The sequence below is a fragment of the Elephas maximus genome, chromosome 1 (assembly GCF_024166365.1).
Source record: "Elephas maximus indicus isolate mEleMax1 chromosome 1, mEleMax1 primary haplotype, whole genome shotgun sequence".
Lineage (NCBI taxonomy): Eukaryota > Metazoa > Chordata > Mammalia > Proboscidea > Elephantidae > Elephas > Elephas maximus.
Genome location: NC_064819.1, coordinates 179238434 through 179246330, shown reverse-complemented (window position 1 = coordinate 179246330; position 7897 = coordinate 179238434).

Sequence of the window (7897 nt, the reverse complement as noted above, 5' to 3'; positions counted from 1 at the left end):
CTGGAGAGAGATGTGCTCACTCAGCTCTTACAAGCTTGTATGAGCAAATTGGGTACATCGCTGGTTGCAAGGGTGTAAACATTTGTCAAAATTAATCCACAAACACACCCAAGATTTGTGCATTTTACTGTGCGTAAATTTATCTAAAAAATACTTAAAAAAGAAAAACATGGAAAATTGCTCTGAAACCTTTAAGACCTGAAAGGTAGCATTGAAAGGGTCACTCACTAGTAATGACATTTATTTCTTCATTAAGCCAAATTTATGAAGCATCTAACTTTACTGCATCATGCTCAGTATACTATTGATTATAAAGATGAATCAAGAGTGGTCCTTACCTCCAGAAAATTTAAAGTACAATTGGAGAAATAAAGCAAATATATTGAAGAGTTGCAACATTCTTTTTTTAAGAGCTGATATCTGTGTATTAGAGCAGAACTGTGCTCCACCAGGTTTTCAATGGCTGATTTTTTGAAATAGATCACCAGGCCTTTCTTGCAAGGCACCACTGGTCAGGAAAATGTAAACGAATGAGTGAGTATATACATACATATGTACGCACATACCAAATACCTGGTGTTATAAACTGTGACGGTTAAGGTTACATGTCAGTTTGATTAGGCCATGATTCTCAGTGATTTGGCAGTTATGTAGTGATATAGACTGGCAGTTATATAATGACGTAATTATCCTCAGTTTTGTGATATAATGTAATTAATCACCTCCATGATGTGATCTGACTCAACCAGCCAATCAGTTGTAAGGGGAGTTTCCTTGGGGGTGTAACCTACATCCACTATGTATGGAGGTTCTGGCAAAGCTTGCTAGTTTTGCTTACTCTGGATCCTGCCTCTGGCTCATCATTCATCTGACTTCTGGTTCTTGGGAGTTGAGCCAGCAGCCTGCTGTATTGCTTGCTGACCTTGGGATTTGTCAACCTCTGCAGCCTGTGAGCCAGCAGCCTGCCATTTGGCCTGCTGATCTTAGGCTCGTCAGCCCCTGTGCAGCCTGATGCCTGACCCATGGACTTGGAACATGCCAGCTTCTACTGCTGCATGAGTCATTTTCTTGAGATAAATCTCTCTTTCTCTCTCTATACAAATATATGTTTCACTGGTTTTGCTTCTCAAGAGAACCCACCTAAGACAAATGCATATCTGGGAAAAAAAGTAGAGAATTCTTCGCAGTATACTTCTTCTCATTTCTTGCCTTAACTAAAACAGTATTTCCAAGTTTACCTGGGTAAAAGTGTTTCCACATTTCTGTAGCTCCCTGAAGTTGCTATCTGACTAATAGTCTTATACCTCCATGCACCCATTATTTTTTTGTTTATCATTCTATATTTCCTATAAATATCTGCTTTTCAATCACATACTACATTCACTGTGCACTTTCTATTCTATACCCTGAATTCTGTCACCATAAAAAGTGATTTCAGTATCCAGGAGGATGGCTATCCAACTGAGAATTCCCTTGATCCATACGATACCTCTGTTCTACTTCAGCTACCCTCTTTTGGTTATACCTAACAGCATTATTACCTGGAACTTCTGTAACTTGGAACTCTTACCATCAACTTTCTTATCTCAACCTTCTATTTTCCAACTTTCCCTGTACCTCATTCCTCAAGCCTATTACAAGTAATCTCAGATTTCAGAAAGGTTTCCAGCCCTTTGCTCCTTGTGCTTTCTCTGGATTTATTAGTTCTATTTCAGGTTTTCCTTCCCTCCTCCTTCTCCTTCCATTGCCCTCTTGTCCTGCTCCTCCCCCCCCTTCTTCCTGTCTAGCTCTACTTTTGATTTATTAAATTCAAAATTATCTGGCACTGGATACATTCTAAGGCCTTAATAAGTATTAATTGAATGACTAAATGAAGTCCCTCAAAGCTCATGACAGAAATAAGCATATAGCGACACTGCTAACACAATGGTTTTAGGTAGAAGCCATGATACCATTTGCTGTCGAATCCATTCCAACCCATGGCGACCCCATGTGTGTCAGAAGAGAACTGCTTTCCATTGGTTTTCAATGGCTGATAGATTGACAGGCTTTTCTTCTGAGGTGCCTATGGCTGAACTCAAACCTCCAACATTTTGGTTAGCAGCCAAATGCGTTGACCATTTGCATCACCCAATGACTCCTAGAAGCCATAAGTTCAATTGGTTCTGAGTTAAGATTAAATTCTAATCAACACATTATGCTAAGGTGGTTAAATACACCTTACAACACACCTGTGTTGTAATTACAACACACTTAAATTATTTATTTGAATGATGACAATTCATTCACCCCCACATGTCTCTCAGTTTGTCTTACCGTGGGGGCTTGTGTGTTGCTGTGGTCCTGGAAGCTATGCCACTGGTATTCAGATACCAGCAGGGTCACCCATGGAGGACAGGTTTCAGCTGAGCTTCCAGACTAAGACAGACTAGGAAGAAGGACCCAGCACTCTACTTCTGAAAAGCATTAGCCAGTGAAAACCTTATGAATAGCAGTGGAACATTGTCTGATATACTGCTGGAAGATGAGCCCCCAGGTTTGAAGGCACTCAAAAGATGACTGAGGAAGAGCTGCCTCCTCACAGTAGAGTCGACCTTAATGACGTGGATGAAGTAACGCTTTTAGGACCTTCATTTGCTGACGTGGCAAGACTCAAAATGAGAAGAAACAGCAACAAACATCCATTAATAATTGGAACTTGGAATGTACGAAGTATGAAACTAGGAAAATTAGAAATCATCAAAAATGAAATGGAATGCATAAACGTCAATATTCTAGGTATTAGTGAACTGAAATGGACTGGTATTGGCCATTTTGAATCAGACAATCATACAGTACACTATGCTGGGAACGACAACTTGAAGACGTCAAAAAGAATGTTTCAGGATCTATCCTGAAGTACAACACTGTCAGTGATAGGATAAAATCCATACGCCTACAAGGAAGACCAGTTAATACGACTGTTATTCAAATATACCCACCAACCACTAGGGCCAAAGATGAGGAAATAGAAGATTTTTATCAGCTGCTGCAGTCTGAAATTGATCAAACATGCAATCAGGATGCATTGATAATTACTGGTGATGTTAATACAAAAGTTGGAAACAAAGAAGAAGGACCAGTAGTTGGAAAATATGGCCTTGGTGATAGAAACAATGCCGGAGATCGAATGACAGAATTTTGCAAGACCAACGACTTCTTCATTGCAAATACCTTCTTTTACCAACATAAATGGCAACTATACATATGGACCTCATCAGATGGAACACAGAAATCAAATTGATTACATCTGTGGAAAGAGATGATGGAAAAGCTCAATATCATCAGTCAGAACAAGGCCAGGGGATGAACGTGGAACAGACCATCAATTGCCCATATGCAAGTTCAAGTAAAAACTGAAGAAAATCAGAGCAAGTCCATGAGAGCCAAAATATGACCTTGAGTATATCCCACCTGAATTTAGAGACTATCTCAAGGATAGATTTGATGCGTTGAACACTGGTGATCGGAGACCAGATGAATTGTGGAATGACATCAAGGACATCATCCATGAAGACAGCAAGAGGTCATTAAAAAGACGAGAAAGAAAGAAAAGATCAAGACGGATGTTAGAGGAGACTCTGAAACTTGCTCCCGAACGTCGAGCAGCTAAAGCAAAAGGAAGAATTGATGAAGTAAAAGAATTGAACAGAAGATTTCAAAGGGTGGCTTGAGAAGACAAAGTACAGTATTATAATGACATGTGCAAAGAGCTCGAGATGGAAAACCAAAGGGGACGAACGCAGTAGGTGTTTCTCAAGCTGAAAGAACTGAAGAAAAAATTCAAGCCTCAAGGTGCAATAGTGAAGGATTCTATGGGGAAAATATTAAGCGACGCAGGAAGCATCAAAATAAGATAGAAGGAATACACAGAGACATTATACCAAAAAGAATTAGTCGATGTTCAACCATTTCAAGAGGTGGCATATGCTCAGGAACCGATGGTACTGAAGGAAGAAGTCCAAGCTGCTCTGAAGGCATTGGCGAAAAACAAGGCTCCAGGAACTGATAGAATCTCAACTGAGATGTTTCAACAAACCGATGCAGTGTTGGAGGTGCTCACTTGTCTATGCCAGAAAGTATGGAAGACAGCTTCCTGGGCAACTGAGTGGAACCAAAAAAACAAAAGCAAACCCACTGCCGTGTTTATGCCTATTCCCAAGAAAGGTGATCCAACCGAATGTGGAAATTATAGAACAATATCATTAATATCACACGCAAGCAAAATTTTGCTGAAGATCATTCAAAAATGGCTAGAGCAGGATATCAACAGGGAACTGCCAGAAATTCAGGCCGGTTTCAGAAGAGGACGTGGAACCAGTGATATCATTGCTGATGTCAGATGGATCCTGGCTGAAAGCAGAGAGTACCAGAAGGATGTTTACCTGTGTTTCATTGACTATGCAAAGGCATTAGACTGTGTGGATCATAACAAACTATAGATAACATTGCGAAGAATGAGAATTCCAGAACACTTAATTGTGCTCGTGAGGAACCTTTACATAGATCAAGAAGCAGTTGTTCGGACAGGACAAGGGGATACTGATTGGTTAAAGTTAGGAAAGGTGTGCGTCAGGGTTGTATTCTTTCACCATACCTATTCAATCTGTATGCTGACCAAATAATCTGAGAAGCTGGACTATATGAAGAGGAGCAGGGCAACAGGATTGAAGGAACAGTCGTTAACAACCTGCGTTATGCAGATGACACAACCTTGCTTGCTGAAAGTGAAGAGGACTTGAAGCACTTACTAATGAGGATCAAAGACCACAGCCTTCAGTACGGATTGCACCTGAACATAAAGAAAACAAAAATCCTCACGACTGGACCAATGAGCAACATCATGATAAACAGAGAAAAGATTGAAGTTGTCAAGGATTTCATTTTACCTGGATCCACAATCAACAGCCATGGAAGCAGCAGTCAAGAAATCAAAAGGCACATTGCATTGGGTAAATCTGCTGCAAAGGACCTCTTTAAAGTGTTGAAGAGCAAAGATGTCACCTTGAAGACTAAGGTGCGCCTGACCCAGGCCATGGTATTTCCAATCGTATCATATGCATGTGAAAGCTGGACAATGAATAAGGAAGACCAAAGAAGAATTGATGCCTTTGAATTGTGGTGTTGGTGGAGAATATTGAATATACCATGGACTGCCAGAAGACCAAACAAATCTGTCTTAAAAGAAGTACAACCAGAATGCTCCCTGGAATCAAGGATGGTGAGACTGCGTCTCAACTGCTTTGGACATGTTGTCAGGAGGGATCGGTCTCTGGAGAAGGACATCATGCTTGGCAAAGTACATACAGGGTCAGTGGAAAAGAGGAAGACCCTCAAGGAGGTGGATTGACACAGTGGGTGCAACAATGGGCTCAAGCATAACAACGATTGTAAAGATGGCTCAGGACCGGGTGGTGTTTTGTTCTGTTGTGCACAGGGTCGCTATGAGTCGGAACCAACTCGACGGCACCTAACAACAACAACAATTCATTCAACCTTAGATAATATTCTTCAAAACTGGTGACCCTTTTCGCATTCTAAATATTTTGAAGTTATAGTTAAAAAATCTGTTTAAAATTCCCAAAGTGAATTTTTATGTATTGTTTGGTACATGTTTTCTCAGCGATAAGTTTTCCATCCCTTATCAGGCTCACAAAGCCTCTGATAAGCATTCACAAAAGGTAGTTACTTAAATAGAAATGAAAACAAAATTGTCCTGTATTAGAGTGATACCTCCCTGGCAATTTTCTGCTCCCTCTCAAGTTTTTGTTTTGTTTTTTCTCCCTGAAGACCCAGCACTTCAACTTTATATGTTAATCATTTTAATTCTATCATATTCAGTTGACTATTCTGCTCTGAAGTGACACAAAGGTTGAAAGTGTATTGGGTATAATTATTAAAGCTATTTCATATTCTATAAATGCTTTAATACATGTATCTTCAAAATAAGTTACTGTCTTGTTTAAAAGATGTGACTTACCCCTAATTTCAGGCTTCCTTGAAAAAATACCAAGAGATAATACAAATTTATTTGTTTATTAAAAAATGACATTCATTTACCTCAGAAATATTTAAGATGAAATCTATTTCATTAGGAATATTTTCAGTTTTCTTGGACCATAAGTTATAATAATTCCACTGTATACAATCTATTTTTTTCTAGTAAAAAATATGACAGCAGGAAATAAAACTACTATAGCTCAGTAGCTGACGAGAATTTACTTCTTGTATAGAAACACACTTTATCACTGTGAAGTGATGGCTTTGGCATACAGTGAGATACTTGACAAGAAACAACCCACAATAAAAGAACAAATGATCACTAAAAAACAGACAAACCAAAAGTTCCACCACTTCTAGGTTGTCCTTGCGCGGGGAGTAGCCAGGAAAATTTATTTCAGGCATTTTTGAGCAATTTGTCTATGTTTGTTTTATGTAGATTTTGGCCCTTGTAAGTGGCTATATTAGACTTTTTGCATTGACCATTAAAATGCATAGAGGTTAATTATAGTGTATTTTGTCTGGTCATATTGAAGAACAAATTGTCAGTCTTTCCAATTTATTTTTATCTTATTTTTAATAAAGGAGGAGGTATAAGCAAACAAACAAGATACCAAATTAAGTACTTCAGAACATCCGTGTTCATGGGGTTTTCTAAGTAGCAATTTCACCTGTGACTTTTTTTTTTTTTTTTTTACATTAGGAATGAGAGCACATGGTGACATTTTAGGATTAGCCAAAAAATTTCTCCTTGTTCAAATTCTGATTTCAAAGAGAACCAAGTATCAATTCCATATTGAATCAGTATTCATTCTACCAAGTTTCGAAGCAATGGGGTTTCTATTTTTTTTTTTTTTTTTACATTCAACATAGTTTGGATTTGAAAACATATACCAAAATATGTTTATATATGTGTCATAGAACGGTGAGATCAAAGGGTTGGAGTAAATTGGTATGCCCTGACCTCTGATTTAACTGTTTCAATGCCAGGGGTTGATTCTGAGTCTAGCAAGCCTGCCTAGTGAGTTTTTTTTTTTTCTTTAATAATTTTTATTGTGTTTTGAGTGAAAGTTTACAAGTCAAGTCAGTCTGTCACATATAAGCTTATATACACCTGACTCCATACTCCCACTTACTCTCCCCCTAATGAGTCAGCCGCTCCCTCCTTCCAGTCTCCCCTCCAGACAGGAGATGCCAACACAGTCTCAAGTGTCCACCTGATACAAGTAGCTCACTCCTCATCAGCATCTCTCTCCAACCTATTGTCCAGTCCCTTCCATGTCTGATGAGTTGTCTTCGGGAACTGTTCCTGTTCTGGGCCAACAGAAGGTTCGGGGACCATGACCTCTGGGATTCTTCTAGTCTCAGTCAGACCTCTAACACAATGTTGAATAAGAGCAGTGATAAAGGGCATCCTTGTCTGGTTCCTGTTCTCAAGGGAAATGCTTTCAGGCTCTCACCATTTAGAGTGATGTTGGCTGTTGGCTTTGTATAAATATGTTGAGGAATTTTCCTTCAATTCCTGTTTTGGTGAGAGTTTTTGTTATAAATGGGTGTTGGACTTGTCAAATGCCTTTTCTTCATCAATTGATAAGATCATGTGGTTTTTGTCTTTTGTTTTATTTATGTGGTGGATTACATTAATGGTTTTTCTAATGTTAAACCAGCCTTGCATACCTGGTATAAATCCCACTTAGTCATGGTGGATCATTTTTTTGAAATGTTGTTGAATTCTATTGGCTAGAATTTTGTTGAGGATTTTTGCATCTATGTTCATGAGGGATATAGGTCTGTAATTTTCTTTTTTTGTGGTGTCTTTACCTGGTTTTGGTATCAGGGATATGGTGGCTTCATAGAA